We start from the raw sequence: 23,590 nt of genomic DNA, 5'->3' as shown, positions 1-23,590 counted from the left end.
TAAATAATAGAGTGTGTCTTTTTATTATTTTTAAAAACGGGTGAAAACAACTTTTACTTGTTCTATAAAAGGTGTTCTCTATTTCACTTATTTTTAAAAATTGCAAATAGAGAACAATAACCAAATAGTGTCATGAATTTTTAAAAAATGTTTTTTATTTTTAAAAACAAAAAACTGTTTTTTAAAACTATGTCAAAGTGGTAATAATTTCAATAATAAATTTTTAAGGATTTTTTAAAGTAATTAAATATAAATCACTTGATAGTGATAAAATTTTTATTTAAAAAGTAATCTATGATGTAAATATTATTAAAACTTAGGTAGTCAACTCTAAATTAAAAAATATTTGATGAAACCTAAAAATCTAAACATTTATAAAAATCTTTAAATTATCAAAAAATAACCTACCAATAAAAAATGTATTTGATAAAATATCAAATATTTAAACAAAATTAAATTTTATCAACAATTAAATAACATGTATTTGAATAATTGTATACGAATTTATGAATTAACAACTATTTAATTAAAACTAAAACTCTAAGCATTTAAAAAAAATCTCAAAATTAAATAAAACATAGCTTACAAACAAAAAATATTTAATAAAACATCAAATACAAAATTATAAAAAAATAATTTTGCTAGATCTATTTTTTTTTGTATATTAGGATTCAAGTAAATTTAATTTAATTAATATTAAATAAAATTAAAAATAAAAATACACGAATATTTTATAAAATTTATTCCATATTCATGCTTACCTAATTTTTTTATTTTATCTTTTTTTTTTTCACGAACAAAATTAGTTTCAAGGGGCAAAGTCGTACCTAATTTTTGAAATATATTGTTAAGGGATAAAATAATTATCAAATTGGAAATCTAACCCTTTACATGTTATTTATGAAAAAGTAACTAATTTTTTTTTTTACATAAATATCTTTTTTATTTGAAGTATTTACATGTAGGATTAAAAAAAAGTTATTTTTAAAAGAAAATAATAAGAACATTTTTCTTATGTAAAAAATATGAAGATTAAATTTAAAAATTGGGTTTTGAGATGCTCTTTAATCAAATAACCCATAATTTTTTTTTATTCTTTTGTTTCTTTCACAAACATAACTAGTTTTTAATGGGATAATGACTAAAAGGGATGAAATTTTCCTATTTTTTCAACTTAAAAAATACATATTTTTGATAAAAATGTCGTTATCTTTCTTTTACAAAAGTAACAATTTCTTTTAAAATATACATGTAAATAATGAAATTATTGAAAGGTATTTATGTTAAAAATAAATTACTCTTCAAATTCAAAAATCGGAAAAATTAGTTTTATAAATTTGGAATGTTTTCATCATTTTTAATCAATTAATCTTTTTAATAGGGGCAAAGTTGCATTTTTATTTTTTTAACTTTCTAAAATTCCTAAATCCTTGCTCTCTCTCACCTCTTTTCTTCTGTTGTCCTCTCTATGTCCTTATTGTCCTCAGGTTCTCACCTTCTCATTCCAAACAATTTTTTTTTTTTCCTGTAGCATGGAAAGTGAAAGAAACTGGAGGTAGGAAGACGAGGCTCTTGTGCCTCATCTATGGTGGTATCTTCCTGGAGTGGAATCTAGGGCGCGGCGGAAGCCATACGCTTGAAAGAAGGGGAAGTGAAAGGCGGAGGACTTTTGAGTTTTATTGGCCGAGAAGCAAGGGCACGGTGTCTCTCTATGGATTTAGTTCGGTCTCGGTGTGGAAGCTCGGGGAATCAGCTTTGTGGATAGTGGTTTTGTGGTTGTGGGATTTTGGAAACCCTAGATTTGGTTCAGGGTAGGGTTGTGTGGTTGACTGATTAGGTTGGGAGCTGGGCTGCGCATGCGATTGACTGGGTTTTCATGCCGTCAAAACCACTGCCTTGGGATCGGAAGGACTTCTTCAAGGAGAGGAAGCACGAGAGGTCGGAGACTTTAGGTTTGCTGCAAGATAGAGGGACTCACATCAAGTTTCTTGGGAGTTTGCTCGTTGGGATCGGCAGATTTTCGCCGCCCTACAGGTGAGCTATGAATCCCTCCGGGTTCTTGATTATTGTGATGAAATTCGTCGGTTTTGGTTTAAACCAAGAAAAATAATCGGGTTCTTGGAAAATTTAGTTTCTGCGTCCTTTTGTTTTTTATGATTTGTTCTTTTTTGGTTTTTAATTTTGAATTTATTCTCTCCACGGATCTGAGTCTTTGTTTTTGGGAATTAGTATTTGATGACGATTCTTTCATGGTTATTGTAGATCTGTTTTTTTGAGTCCATTCGTTTGTTAATGCGCTGTTTGATTGCGCAGAAACATGTCCATGCACATTCATATATATTTATTTACTTGTTTATTCTTAAACCATTTGCCTAGTGCTGGGGTGCGGTGAAGCCTGTAGATGAATTATATGACGCTTTGTTCTTTATATCTTCTAATCTATAGGTGGCTAAATTGGAGGTATAACGTTGACTCAACAAATTAAATGGGATAAAAGATTTCAGTTTTCATTTACATATCTGAGGATGTTGAGGGTGAATTAAATTATACAAAAGGGTATTAGCAGCAAAAAGAAGTGTTGAATTTCTGCTCATATCCAATGCAGAATTTGCTTTTCTGAATGTGATGTCTAATTTCTCTTCTAATTCAAACATTTGCTTTTTTGAACTATTTCTTTAACTTTTGTTTTGGTTCAAGTTATTTTTCTCGAGGTTGCCAACAAAACCTGAGTCATATATTTTGGGGCAATGATGCCACTATGGTTGTAATAGGAGAGAGAATAGGCTGAAGTTATTGATATTTCTTATGTATGCTAAGGTACAATAATGTGAGAGACTCATGTAAAGGGATGGGGAGGGTTTATGGGAGGTTCAAGGTTCAAGTCCTAATGGGGACAAAAATTTACTTACAAAAATAAATAAATAAATAATGTGAGAGACTCTTTATTGCATAATCATAGCTTTGAGAGGACTGATTATTATTTTTTATCAGAAGCAAGCATTTGATTTCATGGAAAATAAATGGTATGGTAAAAAGAGAAGGATCTATTCTCTAAAGAAGGATGAATAAGTCTAACAAAAAAGAAAAGGAGATATGAGAATGGAAAGACCCAAGTACAAATAAACCCAAAAGTGTAAGTCAAAGTGGTAAAAATTTCCTCCACAAAGGGCACCTAGTGAGAGGCTCCTCGATTTGCCAAATGATCGATTTGATTAGCTGCTTAAGGAATCCAAGAATGGGGACTCAAGTCTCTAGCCTAGTGAGTAGCTTCCACACCCTAGAAATGAAAGGTCTCCCTCAATGTTCAATCCTTCTCTGGCTGTCTGGCAAATTTGGAATCAACTTTAACTAATACATTGATGGTTTCTAAAGACACCCCAACCTCAAAATATCCTGGATTGCCAAAGAAGTAGTTGTCAAAATTTAGCTTGAGGTAACCTGGTGGAGAAGTTTTCCACTTTGCATGAATTTCCAAAGACTTCTATTGGAACAATATGCGGGCAGGGGAAGGGTGGAATCCATGATTAGGTTGATCATAGATCAACTTTTTCTCCAAGAAGCAGATTTGGAATAGGAGCTTTTTTTTTGGTTTGAAGTAGCCATGACTTTGGTTGTAGTCAATTCAAAGACAAACCCAGTTCACTTGCAGCCATGTTCATCAAAATGAACAAGTTTCATGATGTGAGCAGTCACTTGCCCTTGTATTTTAAGATCATCTCACCCCGTGGTTGACACTCCATTCCCCTTAGTTGTAGGTGCTTGTTCTATTTTGATTTGGATGGGCTAGGTCTCACGAGGTACATATGGCTGGCCCTTCGGGTGTCTCCAGTCCAAATGCTTTGAGCTCATTAAATCCCATGGAACATTGGGAATGCTGAAGTGCAAATAGAGGGAAAAAAGAAGACTCGAAGTTGATTTTTTTTGCTTCACATCTGTATTGAAAAGTCCCGACATTTGTCTTGGGTTATATTACCTGAAAAATAACAATTATGTCTATCCAACCTGCCCTTGATGCACTGGAAAAAATGATAAAACCTTGGTGGTCTGCAAAGTGAATTTGTGCCAAATAGTAAATATACTACTGGGGAATGGATGAATAAATTATTAGTTGTTTCTCTGCAGGCTGTACACAGAATTCATCACTCTATTTACAACGCTTTAGAAAGCCTCCTCAACTGTAACAAATTTTTAGTACTAACCTTTTTGTTTACCACCAGCTGTGCAAAGCCTGGGACCAGAGTGGTGCAAGGTTGCAGAATTCTGAAATGTTGTATTTTCTCTAATTACTACAGGAAATTTGGAATTTAAAAAATTAATTAAAATTATTGCATAGGACCTAAGAATAATTTTCCTTTGTGACCCTTTTCTGCTTTTGTTGTTGGTATGGTAGTTGGACAGTGGGCTTTTTCTTCTATTTTGGAGGAAGTATATCTTGTTCTGAGCAGATGTTGGGCCTATAAGCTGTGGATTCTGGATTAGGTTGTCATATTATGAAATAAGTGTTAAAAGCCAAATTAGAAATAAATGTCTTCTAACTGCGGATCCTAGATTTTGTTTGTTATAGTAAATTTTTTGTTGGTCTATAAGCCGTATCGGAAGCTTACTTTGTCAGTCAACCTGGAGACTTATTTTGCATCGACAGAGTAGCAAAGCGTTTGCTGGAAAACATGGATTCATAACTCTTAGAGACTTATTTTGGTGGGCTGATTGTTTCAGGACAGTTGGGAATTCATAGGAAGATTTGTCCAGAGATGGTTATTATCTTTTGGCAGAAACACTCAAAGATGAGGGTGAGAAAAAGGTTGTTCAAGCAGTTTTAGTGAAACATATCTGGGTTAAACTAGTCAAAGATAACTTGTACCATCAGGTGTGGTTCTTTTCCCTCCCTCCTCTCCCTTCCTCTCTTATGTGGGCATTTTGTTGCATGTGTGCTTGCATTGTATATGAGGTCATGATCTACATATTAATTTATATTTCTGTGGTTTGAGTTACCTTTGCCTTTTGTGTTTCTGTACTTTCAGCTATCGTTGCCTTTTGTGTTTCTATACTTTCAGTTATGTTTACCTTTTGTGTTGCATTAAGATTTGACAAATGGATCTGGAGTCTGGTGCAGCTGTAAATTTTGGCAAAATGCTTTTTCAAGGGGAAAAAAACTATGGATTGACAAGGTAGATACTAATTTGATAACTGCTTCTTAAGAATTATTTGTGGAAAGAAGCAGTATCTATCAATATGTAAACAAATCTTAAATTGTAGATCCTCTTCCTGTAAGCTCTTCTACAAAAGCATCTCACCCCAAACCTGAATGGAAATAGCCTTCAAGCTACTAGCTTTACTGCCCTAAAGTGCTTTAATGCATACCTACACGCTGAATAAAGCTTTAACTATCATAAAGAGCTCTTAGGCAATTAGAAAGGTGCACACTGGGGGGCCTTATTGCATTATGATCTGTAGTTGGTTTTTATTTTTATTTTTTTGCATTTCAACAATGTTCTGATTGACAATCTGATCATTGGTACCTGAAGAACAAGCAGTCGCTGGACCTCTCAGAGAGATATAAAAATCCAATAAATGTGCTCTCGTTTGTTGTTTTTGTAGATAGGCTTTGAGTGGTAGATTAGCATGCTGGGTGGTTTTTTCTTGCTTTTGTTGCATCTTGTATAAATTGTGTTTACTTGGTTTATGCACTTTCTGCTAAGGTTTTTTTTTTGTTAACTTATCTTGTTTTTCCTATTAAAGGCATCCTCAACAAAAACTAAAATAATAATAAAAGAATGTCTGAAAAGAATTGAGTATACTCCATAATTGACTATTAGAAAAAGATGTTGAGCATGGATTGTGTTATTAGGCTTTTAAACAACTGCTAAAATACACTATCTTAGTTTACCGTTTAACAAATAAAAATAACTTGAGTGTGTTCTCTTACCTGTTTTCTCATCTTTGGTTTTTGTTGCCTTGAGGATGAGCACTAATCATGCGACTTTTATATTTTGAGTTATAAAGAAATCTTATGGAAATTGGAGAATACATACATAGAATTTGCTGACATAGATTGGCATAACTACTTGTAAATGGTTAATGAAGAAAGATATACGCCATAGATACTATCAAAGTGCTTACATGAATTGAAGTTTTTAATGGAAAAGTCCAAGTTTAATAGCTCATCCTCTGCATTTCAAGAGATATGTCTTGCTTGTCATGATCTGGAGTTGGATAATCTGATTCATAGGCTTTGTATTTATAAGTTTATCTGTATGTTTACTGAATGATTCTCCCTAATATAATGCATTTATAAATCCAAAACCTGGTTATATAAGGACTTGATGTTATTGCAAATATTTAAGGCTAACTCTACACTTCCTCCCTAGTTCTCCTCAAGTGCAAAGAAGCTAATTAAAAGAATCTTGGACCCTAAACCAGAGATGATAGGTCCATCTCCTCTTGTTCTTATGCCTTAAAATATAATAATCTTTCCTATTCTGGCAAAATTTTATACAGATTTTGTATAAAGAGTTTACTTCCCTTGTTAAGAAGAGAAAAAAGAGTTTTTCTTCTTTCTCTTCCTTCTATTATTTTGGTTTGGTTGGTGATTAGTTTGGTGTATATTATATCATCCTTTAGTTGCATTAGCCATTATTTTTCTCATTGCTTATAACTCTGAGTTACTTGGTATTGCTATGGTTTGAAACAAGGGTTTACAATTGCTAAAGTCATTGAGAATGAGTGGTTTAAGAAGGGATATAAGCCACCTGGTTTTGAACAAACAGATGTTAGTCTTGATGATTGGGATGCTATCTTTGATGAATCGGGGGCAAGTATCTTCTTGTTGTACCAATTTCATTTAAGCATATTTTTCTTACACTCCTTGGTCAATCTATATGTCAATGGATTATTAGGGTGACATTGTACTTGATTTACCGTTTGGTGTTCAGGACTCTCAAAACCTTGTTGTGGAGAGGCGTGAAGAGTGACCTATGGCGCTTGTCACTTTGAATGCTTTTGATCTCATCTTGACATCTCCTCGGTACTCTCTTTGAAAAGGTAATGGTACATTGTAGCTTTGATTGTTGTCAAGTTCAATGAAATATTAAGAATCTAAGTTTACTTATTTATTTGTGTGTAAAGTTACAGCTTCTAAGTGATATAATCAAGAATATCTTCAAATGCCTAGGATGATCTTAGATGCTTTACTTGTAGGTTCTATTATATAATATAACTTATGAGATTACAGCTTGGTTTATATCTCAGAAATAATTTTTTCACCTCTCCTCCACCAACACCACAACAACAAAAATTAAGGAGTAATTGTTGTCTCTCGTAAGTCATAACATAAGAATGCTTTTGATCTCATCTCGACATCTCAGGGTCTCAACCTTGGTACTCTCTTTGGAAAGCCAATGGTACATTGTAGCTTTGATTGTTGTCAAGTTCAATGAGATATTAAGAATCTAAGTTTATTTATTTATTTGTGTGTAAAGTTACAGCTCCTAAGTGATGGAATCAAGAATATCTTCAAGTGCCTAGGATGATCTTAGACGTCTTGATCTCAAAAGCATCTTACCTTTCACCATTTAATTGTTCAAAAGTCTATACAGATAATTCTATCATTGTGTTCTAATCTTTACTTGTAGGTTTTATTATATAATAACTTATGAGATTACAGCTTGGTTTATATATCAGAAATAAATTTTTCACCTCTCCTCCACCAACACCACAACAACAAAAGTTAAGGAGTAATTGTTGTCTCTTGTAAGTCATAACATATGTTGCTTCAAAGTTACAGCTAGATAACTAAATGAGCTTTAGTTGTTTATTTAGCTATGATCTTATCCTAAACTTCCTCATAAATATGAAGCCTGCATCTAACATATTCTTTGGTCACCAGTGCCTTATTAAACAGGAGACAATATTTACATCGAAGCGTCCTGCCAATGAGATTATCTAAAAAATTGAGAAAACTATTATGCCTTTGGTTTTTAATGTAAAGAAAAATAACTTCAATGTCAATAAGCACTATCTTTTTCTATTTAAGATGCAATTTGCCATAACTCTTCTTCTTTACACAACTTTCCTTAGTGATTTAGAAAGAAAATTTATTATTAATCAAATTTGAGGTGCAAGATGAGAATTTGTAGAGTGGATGAATTGGTGCAAGGAATATGAGTATTGCATGCATTGAATCTTGATTGCTTTGCTTGTGACCTTTATATTATCTTGAGTAGGCTTCCTCCTAATTGCTAAGTTTGGAAGATTGAATAGAACCGATGCACCTTAATTAGACTTGGTTATAGTTTTCTAACTTTCTATTTGGTCTGCAAATAAAATCAACTTAGGATTCTTGACTTCTCATGTCCAAAATTTTAATCTGATGATAGTCTCCCAATGATTAGTTTAGTTTGTGGCTTGTCTAAATCACATATATACTTGTCAAAGTTATGTGGAACTAAATGCTTGGCAAAATTACAAAAATACTCTTGAGATTTTCATGGAATTGAATAGTTAGTGATGCATGTCTTGATTTGTTTGACAAAGTCATATGGTATTATTATGCTCTGCTAAAACCTTTGCAACCCACCTTAGATGAAACTTCAAGGGGAGAAATTTGGATGCAAGGGTCATTTATCTATTGCAATAGAGGCATTTCTCTCTTAGTTGCCTTGTTTGCAGGATCCCCTGACCATGAGTTCATTGGAACATTACCTGAAGATGTCTCAACTGGATGTCAATAATTTACTTGGACAAATTTTTGAAGTGGCCCTTTGCTATACATGGTCAAGCTTTGAAAATCTGGGGGAGATACTCTAGAATTTCACAAGGTATGTATCTACTATCTCAATGCAATTCTCATATTAAATTAGAATGAATATTGAATTTTTATCCCGAGCATATTGGTTGCCAATATCTTGTTTGATACCGAAGCCCTACCCTCTTTTATGTAAAAAGCATGTGTGATAAAATGTAGTGATGTTTATGCTAAAACAAGCTTCTACTACTTATCTTTAATTTATTCCAAAAATAACTAGACCCCTAGATAGGGGTCTCTTGGATATAAGGACCTTAAATTCAATGTAAGACCTGTATTAAATTGGCTCCTTAGGGAATTGACACCCTGAGCACAATATTATTTTCCCATGTTAGGAAAGCAGTCCATTTTTCTCTATAAATTATGATTAATAAATTCAATCATTCACTAAATTTGTCTTATGTGCAATTCTACAAGAACCTCTCAATTGGGTTGAAAGATATTGTCTAGAAATCAGGAGATGAAGTAAAAGAGGAAGTGAATAATGGTTAGTGTGCATTATAACATGGATTAAGTTCGCATTTTGCTTGAGTTTAAATCATTGTTCCTTTAATGGCTTTTAAATGGTGGTCAATACTTGAATTTATAAATCTAGCCATGCAATTGCATAGATAGAAAAAGAAATCATATGTAGAACTTGAGAATATTAGAATTTGTATGGTTTTTGAGAAAATTTAAACAAAAGAAAATAAAAATGAAACAATTTGTCATTTCCTAAAAAATGAAAAAGTTTCATTGATGAAATCTTATGCAAAAATTTGTTTAGTCCGTTCTCTTAGAGTTTGGTTCTTGCAAAGTAATACTTAAGTTATATAACAACATGAATATTCTTTATTCCCCTGCATAAGGTTCATCAGTTCCTTGAGGAAACTTCATTCTTCAGTGACATGCAATAATTGTTTTTGAAAGATAGCTACTGTAAACATAGAATCAATATGAAAGCTTATATACATGTCACTTATAATTAGTTGCCATATGCTCTAACCATCCATTCGTTAGCGCATGCATGGTGCCTATTCTTGGTCTTCACATTTTATAGGCATGGAGATGATACTGCATTTGGCTTGTGGTTGTTTACATGGTTTTGGAAATTATGGATACGCATGTTTGAGGCCTTTTGGTTTTGTATGTCGTGGAAGATACAATTCCACCAAAGGATTATGACAGTGTCTTTTAATGCATTGCGGTCGATATGTCATGGCAGGAGAGATTACAAAAATACATAAAGAGGTAAATCTATGTTATCTGCTAATAAAAATAACACCTTCTTTGTTTTGGTGGGATTTGTGAACTAAAAGAAATGTTTTTGACTCACTAACCTTCTACATTTCATACAATGTGTCCAAGTTGGGGAAAGACCTCATAAAGCTGACCTTGGTAAGCAGAATGATCTTTTTCTTGTATGATCCAGTCTATAAACATTTGGTATGTCTTTCTTGAAACAAAAAAAATCAACAATTGAAATTTTTTAATTTTCCAATCACTACAAAACTTTAAAACCTTAAAATGTGTGTGCGAGAACTGTTCCATTAAGCATCGGTTCTTTCATTAGGAATTGATCTGGCTTTTATAGTAGATATAAAAGAGCTTTAGCTTTTTAAAACATAGACATAAAAATGAAAGGAAAAATAAAAAGTAAAACAAACCGAGTAAATTGCATAGGCCTATGTGGCAATTTTTTCAAACAGGAACTAACTAGGCCAAGTATCTTGAACATATCAATTATTAATTATAATCAAAAGTTTTGAGCTTAGAATTTACGAAATCCAGAAGTGTTTAAGTTAAGGAAGGTGCTACTTTTAATGGTGCATATGGATTCATTTGATCAGAATGATAGGTAATTATGTTCATTAGTAGTGTGTTTGACATTAATATATCCATTGGATTGTTCTTATGAGATCCTTAGTTTTCTAATTTAGATGATCAAGCCTCTTAACCAGCCTATGGTAGAATTCCACTCTTGATTGAAGGAAAGGAAAATTATTGGGTTGAAGAGAATCCATTAGAGTTTCAATTTGAAAATGTACTTGAAGATTTGGTCTCTAAAGGGTAGAGTATTTTCTATGATAATGACTTCTCATACTTCTACATGTTTTTTCTTGGCTAAATTTTAGTTCGTGCATGTGTATATACAAATATATCTGATAAACAATTCTCAGGACAATATTTGAAAGTTTTGATATTCAATCTAGTTGCATAGAAACTCTTTTTTAGGTTCAAACCGGGGAATTCTCAATTCAAGTTTTTTTATTTATAGAGTTTTTTTTTTCTACCAAATTTCTTTTGTGAGGGCATATGTATATATAAAATAATTGTTGATACTTTATTTGAAGTTTTGAAATTCAATCCAAAAGCATAAAACTCTTTTAGTTAAACCTAGTAGTCTTTTTTTTTTTTTCTTTATGAGAAACAACAAAATAAAAAAAGAAAGGACTAATGGTTTCCAACAACAACACTACCGAGATCTGCCACTTCAAAAACCTCATTTCCAATTTTTCGTAGCAGAAACCCTAATTTCCTTGCGGAAAAATAAAAAAGAAAGGACAGAAAAAAGAGTTAAAAGGAGCTTCAGCAAGGGCGTGTTTGGATGTAAAGGTTTAGGAAGGACGGCGCTTGCGGGTGCCCTCTATGGTGCAAACGGCGCAAAAAAAAAGCAAGATTATGGCGATTATAACACCAAATGTGAGCACATCCATTTCCTTTTCATTAAGCCTTTTAACCTTTTCAAGGCGTATTTTTTTCTAAACAGCATTGCTTTCCATCACTGCCACCACTCTGCTCACCCATGGCATCAGGATGAGGATATATACTATATATAAATCCCTTTTTTTTATATTAGAAACAAAAAGAAATGATTATTTGGTGGAAAAGTCTTTGGTTTGAATCATTGCATATATGAAAGGTTTGGAAGACTCAAATAGGATGTTTCAGTATTCAATTCCCCAATAGGTAAGTTTTGTAATTACTGATTTCAAGCTTAATACCTGAAGCTTATTTGCACGTATTAATTGAGATTAATACAGTTTTATTACAAAAACCCTGCCATGTTGGGCCTGCACTTAAAAGTCATAATCAGCCTCGAGATGCTAAGCACGTTGCCTTTTCACTCATCATTTACCAAATGATTCCTTGGTTTTTACAAAGTATACGTACCTAAATTCTCGCGGAGAGATTTGTTTAACAATGGATCCATATTTTTTTTTTTTTTTTTTTTTTTTTTTTTTTTTTTTTTTTTTTTTTTTTTTTTTTTTTTTTTTTTTTTTTTTTTTTTTTTTTTTTTTTTGTAACATGGACTCCATACTCAGCAACAATGGACTCAGCAAAAGTACTGCTTATTATTGTTGACCATCATTTCATCTGTGTTAAAGGAGAAAGGGCAGGCTGCCCATTTTTCCTGGCATCTTTCCACCTACAGGTGTACACATATGCATGGTCACCTTCTGCATGCCGAGTCACAGTCTCAATTGAGCCAGAAGCTACACTTGATGCTCTGTTCATGAATGGGGCAATCATGAAGGTTGGAGTTGCTATAGATTCTTCTTACCAGGGAAAGGGTCTTACTGTTTTTATCTTTTGGGCCACCAAATTTGAATCAACATAATGGCAGTGTCATTGGCTTAACGGTGAGAAAATCAAATCTTGTTGCTCCTTTAGCTCAGTTTGCTTCTGGACTGGGAATAGAGCCTTGCATTGATGGAATAAGGGCATCAGTACTTTTGGGCAAGTTCTGTCAACTGTCAGGAGGAACAAAATCAAAGAGATTTTGGCAGGAAAAGAAACAAAGAGAGGAAAAAGAAAATGAAGGTAGACAACAAACCCTAGGGCACATATACTCTATTATTTATTTTCTATAGAAAATTATTATTTTTCAATTTCTTTTTTCGTTAGGCAAATTAGCTTAAGATTAAATAAGATTTAATGCGTTAGATTTGTTAACAACTCTATTAATTTTTAAAAATAATTTAAAACTTAAAATAATAAACTCGTTAATATCTTAAATTTTTTAATATAATAAAATATCTTTTTTCTTACATATAATAAAATAGTATATTTTCTACTAAAAATAATAATTTATGATTTTATTATAATATTACTATTTATGTTTTACTAAAAACTATATATTTTTTAATTTACTTTTAATTACAAAATTATTTTCATTTTCAAAAAGACTTCAATTAAATTTAATTAATTAATATTATATAAATTGAATTTAAAATGTTTTTACAAAATCAAAATATATATATTTAAATAATGATAATAATAATAATTTATCCGAACAAGTCTTTTTGTTTTTTTATTTTTAAAATCCTTTTATAATAATAAATGATCTAATATCCTTAATTTTATAAAACATTTAAAAACTTTTTTTTTTTATTCTTTAACATTAAAAAAGTTTCTAAAAAAACATAAGAAATCATGATCAAATAAAAAATTTTAAAAATTAATTAAAGCACTTAATTGACTTGTATTAAAAATGAATATTAAAATTGTTTTTATATTATAGAAATTTTTGTTTCACTACAATAAAAAAATTGTTTCGTAATTTTAAAAAAAAAATATTTATCTTTAACTTATATATAATTGTGAAATTAATTTTTATTTTTTAATAAGACTTAACTTGAATTTGATTTCATATTATTATAAATTAATTTTATAAAATTTTTATAAAATAAAAATAATATATTGTTTTTAAAAACAATCATTCAAACGAACTTCTTGTTTTTGGTATTAAAACATCATGTCAAACACTCTAGTTTTTTAAAAATTCTAAAAAGCTATTTTTAAAAACACCAAGAACAAGCCCTATATTTTTGCAATTATTCTGGTGCTTGGATGAGATAAGGATGAATACGTGTGCAATGGCCAAAGCATGCATTAGAAGGGCATTTCTTTCATGCTGCAATTTTGATCTCCATGCATGGGATCCAGAAGACTCCAAAAGGTTAGAGGTACGTGCATTCTGGATGGCTATCACACATGCGCTCCGAGTGAGATGGAGACATGCATTTGGCATGACAATGAGACTTTTGAGAAGGATCCATTTTCTTTCGGGACATGACATCATGATGGTTTCGAGAAGAGTCTCACGTGAGGGAGCATCACCACAAGCCATGCAAGGAAGCTATTGCCAATCACGTTTTTGAACTGCTAGGCATTTAGGAGGCCGTTTTTGGGGAAGTCTCCGGAAGAGAATCTTTTTGTTGAGGGAGCATGCACACCACCCTGGGAATGGCGTAACAGCTGTAGTTCCAGAGACCATTGAGGTTGAACAAATAAAGACTTCATCACCGATGAAGAAGCTCTTTTTGGCATTCTTGGAAATGAGACTTCGTCACCGACATAGAGATTTTGGGCATTTTTTGGAGTAGGAGAGTTCATCACCGACATAGGGAGTCACTTTTTGGGTGTTTTATGGAGGAGTGCAAATTCTCATTGAAAAAGGCAAGTTCATAGCTGTTGGAGTAGTTCACCACCGTTGAAGCTTGTGGTTCGTTTCATCACTGCCGGAGTAGTTCGCCACCATTGAAGCTCGCTGGTTCGTTTATAGAGAGTCATCACCGCCATTAGAGTTCATTGTCATCGGAGAGCAATATTCACCATTGTAGTCCACCGATAGTGAGAAAGGATCATCAGACACCCATCTTTGGAGCTTCAGGATCTTCATATTCGAGGATAGAATCGCCATTTTCCTTTGGATATCCATTTTTCTGAGGGAACAAGAGATCACACCTGCATCATTATTCTTTTCTGGTTTCCGCGAACATCACAGGAGATTTTTCTACCATTTCAAATCAGCGCTCACCATTCTTCACCCTTATCTTGTCTGCAAGAGATCGCCATTCTTGTTATCCTTTTTTTCTGCACTCTTTTTAACTTTTCTTTTTTCCGTTTGGTTGTTGAGAAAATCTATATTTTCCTGTCCTTAAGTTTCTAGGAAACCACAAACTTGTAAGTATATTCTCGCCTTTCAAATGGGTGTTTCCAAGATTCATGCTCTTTTTTTTTTTTTTCTTTCCCTTCCTTTGATTTCTCAGCAACAAAAAAGATCATATTTGGAAATTGTTCCGCAACTAGGATCGCTAACCCAGTAGGTCATTAACGGAAACTGTTTAGTTAAGAGGAAGAATTTTTGTCACGATTTCCCTGGAACCCTAATTTCTGTTTGGTTGCACAAAAAAAACAAGGAAAGACTCCATTTATTTCAGTTTCAAACAATTGCCTATCCTCGGATTCGCTATTTTAGCTTGGAGTGTTTCCAAAGAGAGAGCTGAGAGGAAGGAGATTGGAGGTTTATGGTGATCAGGTCTAATGAAACAACTGTTTTGACTAATCATTCCACTGTTTAGATTTCTTGATTATCTGGTTTGCTTGTCTAACTGTTTCAACATGTTGACGATGCTCGATTCTTTGTTTCCCGACGTTACTCCGCCGGGCCATGCACTGTGTTTCCTTTTCGAATATAAAATTCTGAATGGAAATTTTGAGGAAATTAGGGTTTCCCATAATGAGATTGGATCTATAATTGTTGGAACCCATGGTCAAATTCTTGAATTGCTATTTCGGGATACCCTAATTCCATGTTTTCGGTATAAAGATAAAGATTTCAGTTCAGTTTCAAAGCAAAGCTCTACATTTAATCTCTATTTTGATCTTCTTAACTATGGATGTTGACGAGCATGGTAACAAACGGGTGTTTCAACGACTTGGAGCTTTGAATGATAGTGGCAAACAACAAAAGGTATGTTACCATTGGAGGGTAGGCAGGTGCAACAAGTTCCTCTGTCCGTACTTACCCAGATAATTACTAGGTCCTCACCCCCAACAACACCAACCATTCATAAGCAATGGATCATCGTCCAAACGGCCAAATCAAGGAGTACATGACAATCTCAGCTTTTCTGGTGCATGAAGAAGTCCTAAGTTTAATCCTACGTGGGGGCCGGTTCATGACGGTGATGCAGGCAATAGAGCTCAAGGTAGTGGCGCGGGCAATAGTGTATTTAGGAAGATTGAGAAGCTTTGTAATTATTGGCTTCAAGGAAATTGTAGTTATGGGGATAAGTGCAAGTTTTTGCATTCTTGGAGTGTTGGTGATTGTTTCTCTGAGTTTGACATAGCTTGAAGTGCATCAGAAGGTAATAAATTTGTTTGAATTTTGGTTACATTAGGAGTTCTTGTGCATTTGAATGGATGGGCTGATTTAGGTTTATTGGAGTTCTGCAACTAGGATCGCTAACCCAGTAGGTCATTAATGGAAGTTGTTTAGCTAAGAGGAAGAATTTTTGTCACGATTTCCTCGGAACCCTAATTTCTGTTTGGTTGCCCAAAAAAAAAAAAAAAACAAGGAAAGACAGAAATTGACTACTTGAACTTTGGATGTTGCTTTTGCTTCGTAGGGTATTAGATCATTAGAAGATTTTGAAAAATAAAGAGTAAAAAACAAAATGGTGGTTGTCAAGGTACATATCAGCTCTTATTCTTATCTAACTCCTTTGTTTTGAATTGTGATAAAACTTTTAGTCTCCATAAATGTAGGGAAAATTGAATGCAGCTTCAAGTCAGGTTGCAGGAGATCAAAAAAATCTAAAGAGTGGTACATTTTACATTGTTTCTATAATGAGAAATTTTATATTCTCATGTATTAATTGGATGCTTAATTTAGTTTATAAAAATTATTAGTTTGATTGTTTTGTTGATACAATGCTTAGTCTAGTTTCTTTTAAAAATCATTAGTTTGGTTAATCTTTTGATCTCATGTTTAGTTTACTTTTCAAAAAATTATTAGTTTGGTTGGTTTGTTGATGTTGTGCTTGGTATAATTCTTTTAAGAATCATTAGTTTGGTTACTCTATTAATCTCATACTTAGTTTAGTTTTTAAACATTATTCGTTTGCTTGTTTTCATGATATTATACTAAGTTTAGTTTCTTTTAAAAATCATTAGTTCGGTTAGTCCATTGATCTCATATTTAGTTTCATTTTTAAAAGTTATTAGTATGGTATATTTACTGATACTATGCTTCGTTTAATTTCTTTTAAAAATCATTAGTTTAGTTATCCTTTTGATCTTATGCTTAGTTTAGTTTTGAAAAATTATAAGTTTTGTTGCTTTGTTGATATAATGCACAATTTAGTTTTCTTTAAAACACATTAGTTTAGTTATTATGTTGATCTCATGTTTTGTTTAGTTTTTAAAAATTATTAGTTTGGTTGCTTTGTTGATATCATGGTTTGTTCAATTTTTTTTTTAAAAATAATTAGTTTAGTTATTTAGTTAATCTCATTTTTAGTTTTGGTTTTAAAAATTATTAGTTTGGTTGTTTTGCTGATATTATGCTTAGTTTAGTTTCTTTAATGTGAAATTAGTTTAGTTATTCAATTCATCTCATATTTAGTTTCATTTTAAAAAATTATTAGTTTGGTTACTTTGTCAATTTGTTTGGTTTAATTATCTTAAAAATCATTGGTTAGATTATTTGTTTAATCTCGTGCATATTTTAGTTTTACTTTATTAGTTTGGTTGCTTTGTGGATATCACCTTTAGTTTAGTTTTTCTATTAAAAATCATTAGTTGAGTTATTCCGTTGATCTCATGTTTAGTTTATTTTTGAAAATTATTAGTTTGGTTGCTTTGTTGATATTTTGCTTAGTTTAATTCTATTAAAAATCATTAGGTTTGTTATTTGGTTGATCTCATATTTAGTTTAGTTTCTAAAAAATTATTAGTTTGGTTGTTTTGTTCATATTATGCTTTGTTTAGTTTCTTTTAAAAATCAATTTAGAAGCAATCTATCGGCAAAAAAATCGAGCGTGGGGTGACGTGCGGCGACAAGTAGGGAGAGCACAAAAAATCGCCGATTGTTTGAATTTTTTTTTTAAAAATTATGTATATTGATATATTTTTAATTATTCATTTTTAATTTATCTTTTATTTTAAATTTATATTATCATTTTATTTTTAACTACTTTTCATATTTATCTCATTAATCCTATTTTAAAAAATTACTATCACTTCACTTTTAATTTTTTATTTATTCTTTTAATTTTATATTTTAAAAATATAATTTTACTAAAAAATTACTACAATGTAAAAAATTAATGAAGTTTGAATATTTTATAAATTAAAATTAATTTGATATATAAATTATCAATAATTTTAATTATTTAAACAAATTAATGTTAATAAAAAAGTTGTCACCACATATTTATAATAAAATTTTAGAAATTAAATCTCAAATAAAATATTTTATATAAATCAATTTAAATTTTTATTTAAAATGTCATAAAACATGTTTTAATAAAAGTATTTTTAATTTTTAAAATAAATGAATATAAATATATTAAAGGAATTTAAGCTAATTTTTTTAATAAAAATTTCATAAATATTATATATAATAGTATTTATGTTAATTATAGTTACAAAAGAACTTTAATATGTGTATTTTTACTTATTTTATCATTTTTTTTAAAAAAGTTTTCTAAACATTTTCATGAATTTTGAACTATTTCTCTTCTATCGATATTTATCCGATATATTCAATATATCCGTAAAATCCAAGTACCAATATATCTGTGTTTACAGATATTTTAAACATTGGTTATGCTTGGTATAATCTTTTAAAAATCATTAGTTTGATTACTTAATTAATCTTACACTTAGTTTAGTTTTTAAACATTATTAGTTCGCTTACTTTCGTGATATTATACTAAGTTTAGTTTCTCTTTCATGATATTTGTAACACCTAGTACTAATGAATTAATTAGGCAATAATGATTATTTTAGTACTTAACTCTAAGCTTGCTTAATTAGATGTTAAAACTAGTTTAGTGCTAATCATGTTTAATTATGAATTAAACTTTGATTAAGGTTAAGTGGGATTAGCTAATGATCTAAGCATGCTTATTAGGTTCTTAGGGACTGATTAGGGTTATGAAAACCTAAAGGACTAATGGGCAATTATGGGTTTTATTTTTGATAACTTGAAGGACTAAAGTGCAAAATTGGGAAATTGGAGTTGGTGGAATGCCACCTCCTACTTGGGTGGATTGGTGGCAGCCATGTGGGCTGCCACCTCGTGCTTGGGTGCTAGGAGACCCTTTATAAGGGGGCTGCAGCTCGTTTTGCACCATTTCACCTGCAGCAACTTGGGTTAGAGAGAGAATCTAGAGAGAGAAAGTGTAGATTTGAGGTAAGCAAGTTGTTTAATTTTGTAATTTTCGTTTATTTTGGTTCCTAATGGTATGTTGAAAAGAATTAACGGTACAAATTGTGTAAAAGTTGAGTATAATTAGCTATAAACCCGTTTTAGTTAAGAATCACAATTAATTAAAGATTAAAGTATTTTAAGTTAAGTATTTTATTAATGGTAAGATCAGCATAAATCTTTGTTTAATTTGGTTTGATTGAAAAATAGATTAGTAAACATGTGATGAATTGGGTTATTTGGACACTTGGGATTTGTTAATAGGTTAGGCTTTAAGAAAATCAAAAGAATTAGTGTTTGGTAATTAATTAGGGAAATTAATATGCATTGTAAATATTGTTTAATTCAATTCAAATTTGATTTGAAAACATGTAGGTTATAGATTAGAGAATGTGAGAATTAAAAATTTGCAACAATAAACTAAAACCTAAATTATGTTGTTTCATTTCAGTTCCTCGTAATAGGCAAAGATCGCCTACTTAGAAGAAACACAAAAAGGAGGTCGGTGTAAGGTAGGGAATTTTATGCTATTCTATGGTGTATTTGATTTCTTTCCTTGAATTATTTGTTGGCATTTCATGTTATTTCTATGATTTCATAAAATGTTTTAAGGTGTCATTGCATCTTGTTTTATTGCATTGAGATGTTACCATGATATTGGAACGTATATTGGTATGAAGATTCATGGTTTGTGTTGTCGAAATGGTTCATGGTGGGGTTGCATTGCAAGAAGGATATGGAGTTATCACAGATGATATTCAGAGAATTTATTGGTGGCGAAGTGCTTATGTGATGCTACAGGCCTTATCATTTGATATATTGTTTATGTGGGACCGTGGGTCCTTGGGTGAAAGTCCCTAAAGCCCTCGAGGAAGACACTCCGATGTGGGTGTATGGGGTTGGTCCTGCCCCTGGGTTTTAGTCCCTAAAGACACGGGGTTGGTCCTGCCCTTGGGTATGAGTCCCAAAAGACACGGGGTATGACTTGCCCTTGGGTGATGTCCCAAAATAGTCATTATTATATCGATCGAGTTCTTATGGAGCATTGTATCTGCTGTGTAGATTGTTGGGAGTCAGCAATTTATCAGTTGTGAAAGGATGGATGGGGAAAAGCAATGATGAAACCAACAAACACATGCATACATGTTTAACATAATTACACATTTGTTAATGGTTATGAAATATTTATCATGCATGCTATTAAACGTTTAATTCATGGTTTTTAAGGGTATACTTAGGATGGTTATAAACTTTCCTACTGAGTTGTGAACTCACCCTATCCCTTCCACCTCTAGATGCAGGTCAGAAGACCTATGCAGGAAATAATGCTTGAGCAATGCTTTACTGTGATTGGATGCTGTTTGCTCATATTGAAAGTCTTTTGAGGCCATGCCTTTTGTATCAAGACTAAACCTTTTGTTGGAATGATGTAATGTATATATTTGTCAGATACACTTGTAGTATGGGCTACCCGTAGTAAACAATGGAGCTTGGTATATGTAAATTAATGTTGTACAAGTTTCTTTTGTGAAACAAAACATATTTTGTTAACTTAATAGTCACAATGTTTAATACAGGATGTACTCTTTATAACAGGTTTGCCATATCCTCTTTTTGAACAAATTCAAGTAGAACTTTACATTTAAATTTTTGAGAGCACTTATATGTATTTGAGTATCAATTGTTTAGTTGAAAAATAAATAATAAAAAAAAAAATTTGGGGTGTGACAATATTATACTAAGTTTAGTTTCTTTTAAAAAGTCAGTTAATTTCATGTTTAGTTTAGTTTTGAAAAATTATTACTTTGGTTTCTTTGTTGATATTATGCTTACATTAGTTTTTGTTTTGTTTGTTTGTTTTTTTTTTTTTTTTTTTTGTAAAAAAAAAAAAAATCATTAGTTTGGTTGTTTTGTTCATATTATGATTTGTTTAGTTTCTTTTAAGATATATTAGTTTGGTTATTCCTTTCATCTTATGCTTAGTTTAGTTTATAAAAATTATTAGTTTGGTTGCTTTGTTGATATTATACTTAGCTTAGTTTCTTTTAAAAATCATTAGTTATGTGGTTATTCCATTAATCTCATATTTAGTTTAGTTTGTAAAAAATTATTAATTTGGGTGCTTTGTTGATATTGTGCTTAGTTTAGTTTATTTTAAAAAATATTAGCATGGTTATTTTTTTTATCTCATGCTTAATTTAGTTTTGAAAAATTATTAGTTTGGTTTTTTTGTTGATATTATGCTTAGTTTAGTTTTTAAAATCATTAGTTTGGTTATTTTGTTGATCATGTTTAGTCTAGTTTTTAAAAATAATTAGTATGGTTGGTTCATTGTTATTATGCTTAGTTTAGTTTCCTTTAAAAATCATTATGTTTTGTTTAGTTTTTCAGTTAATCTCATATTTAGTTGAGGTTTAAAAAATTATTAGTTTTCTCATCATTGGGATAATATCCTAGGTTCTATATAAGTTTATTCTTTGTTTATTTTGCTTTCCCGTCATTGGGACGCCATCCTAGGTTCTAATATAAGTAAATGTTAGTTCATTTCGTTTCTCATCAATAGGACTGCATCCTAGATTGAATATAAGTTTCTTCTCTCTTCATTTGGTTTCTCATCATTTAGACACCATCTTAGGTTCTATGTAAGTTTCTTCTTTGTTACTTTTGTTTTTCATCATTGGGACAACATCATAGGTTGTACCTCAGTTTATTCTGTGTTTATTTCGTTTCTCATCATTCGGAGGCAAAGCTAAGTTCTATCTAAACATAATCTTGTGTTCCATTGGTTTCTCATCATTGGGACACAATACTAGGTTGTTTCTAAATTTAATCGTTTGTTCCTTTGTTTCTTGTCAATGGAGCACCATCCAAGATTCTAACACCGTTTGTATCTAAGTTTCGTATTTGTTTCTTTTGCATTTCATCATTGCAACACCATTAATTTCTATTTCATTTTATTCTTTGTTCATTTTGTGTCTGATAAGTGGAATGTTATCCTAGGTTCTATTTAAGCTTAATTGTTTGTTCCATTGGTTTCTCATCATTGGGACACCATCCTAAGTTCTTTATTAGTTTATTCTATGTTCATTTGGTTTCTAATTATTGGGACGCCATCCTAGGTTCTATATGTGCTTAATCATTTGGTTTCTAATTATTGGGAACAACTTAGGTTCTTCCTCAATTTATTCTTTGTTTGTTTGGTTTCATATCATTGGGAAGACATCCTAGGTTTTGTATAAGTTTAATCGTTTGTTCGTTTGGTTTCTCATCATTGTGACACCCTCCTTGCTTCTATTTAGGTTTCTTCTTTGTTCCTTTGGTTTCTCATCATTAGGACACCATCCTATGTTCTATCTTAGTTTATTATTTCTTTGTTTAGTTTTTCATCATTGGGGCGTCATCCTTGGTTCTATCTAACATTAATCATTTGTTTCTTCAGTTATTGAATATTAGGACACCATCATTGGTTTGATTTTAGTTTGATGCTTATTCCTTTGGTTTCTCATCCTTAGGACAATATCCTGGGTTCTATCTAATGTTATTATTATTTTTTATTTACTTTCACATTATTGTGATGCCATCTTAAGTTCTATCTAAAGCTTAAACGTTAGTTCCTTTTGTTCTCATCAATAGGACTACATCCTAGCGTGAATCGAAGTTTCTTCTTTGTTCCTTTGGTTAGTAATCATTGGGAAACCATCTTAGATTCTATCTAAATTTCTTCTTTGTTACTTTTTTTTCTCCTCATTGAGACACCATCATATGTTTTATCACAGGTTATTATTTGTTCATTTTGTTTCTCATCATTGGGATGCAAAACTAGGTTTTATCTAAATCTAATTGTTTGTTCCTTTGGTTTCTCATCATTGGGAAGCCATCACAGGTTGTTACAAAACTTAATCATTTGTTCCTTTGGTTTCTCGTCATTGGGACACCATCCTATATTCTATCTCAGTTTATTTTTTGTTCATTTGATTTCTCATCATTGGAACACCATTCTAGGTTGTATCCAAGTTTCTTCTTTATTACTTTTGTTTCTGAACATTAGGACACCATTCTAGTTTCTATATCAGTTTAGTCTTTGTTCATTTGGTTTCTGATAAATGGAATGCTATCCTAGGTTCTTTCTAAGCTTAATCGTTTGTTCCTTCCGTTTCTCATCATTAGGACACCATCCTAGGCTCTTTCTCAATTTATTCTTTGTTCATCTGGTTTTTAATTATTGGGATGTCATCCTAAGTTCTATCTAAGTTTGCTTTTTGTTAGTTTTGTTTCTCATCATTGGGACACCATTCTACTTTCTAATTATCCTTAATCGTTTGTTCCTTTACTTTCTCAACATTGGGACACGATCATAGGTTTCATTTAAGTTTGATGTTTGTTCCTTTGGTTTCTCATCATTGGGACACTATCCTAGGTTATATCACGTATTCTTTGTTTATTTCTTTTCCTATGATTCCATCCTTGGTTCTATCTTATAGCTTAAACGTTAGTTCCTTTTGTTACTCATCAATAGGACTGCATCTTGGGCTGAATCTAAGTTTCTTTCTTCCTTTTGTTTCTCATCATTGGGATTGATTCTA

At 31.5% G+C, this 23,590-nt stretch overlaps 2 long non-coding RNA genes across 3 annotated transcripts; both read left to right on the top strand.

Annotated features, from left to right (window-relative positions):
• Nucleotides 1-1,457: 1,457 nt before the first annotated feature.
• On the top strand, nt 1,458-10,206 carry LOC117925058. Of its 2 annotated transcripts, none has more exons than XR_004652933.1 (4): nt 1,458-2,034; nt 4,717-4,867; nt 6,933-7,041; nt 8,581-10,206. It is a non-coding gene; the product is annotated as an uncharacterized LOC117925058 (long non-coding RNA). The 2 variants fall into 2 exon arrangements; XR_004652932.1 differs by having other exon boundaries at nt 1,459-2,034; nt 8,668-10,206.
• Nucleotides 10,207-18,881: 8,675 nt separating this feature from the next.
• LOC117925681 lies at nt 18,882-20,600 on the top strand. Its single transcript, XR_004653010.1, has 3 exons — nt 18,882-18,992; nt 19,459-19,519; nt 20,303-20,600. It is a non-coding gene; the product is annotated as an uncharacterized LOC117925681 (long non-coding RNA).
• The last annotated feature ends 2,990 nt before the right edge of the window (nt 20,601-23,590 follow it).

The sequence above is a fragment of the Vitis riparia genome, chromosome 11, assembly GCF_004353265.1.
Source record: "Vitis riparia cultivar Riparia Gloire de Montpellier isolate 1030 chromosome 11, EGFV_Vit.rip_1.0, whole genome shotgun sequence".
NCBI classification, from domain to species: Eukaryota; Viridiplantae; Streptophyta; class Magnoliopsida; order Vitales; family Vitaceae; genus Vitis; species Vitis riparia.
Note: the sequence above shows the minus strand (reverse complement) of the source record. Positions and strands in the feature narration are given on the sequence as shown.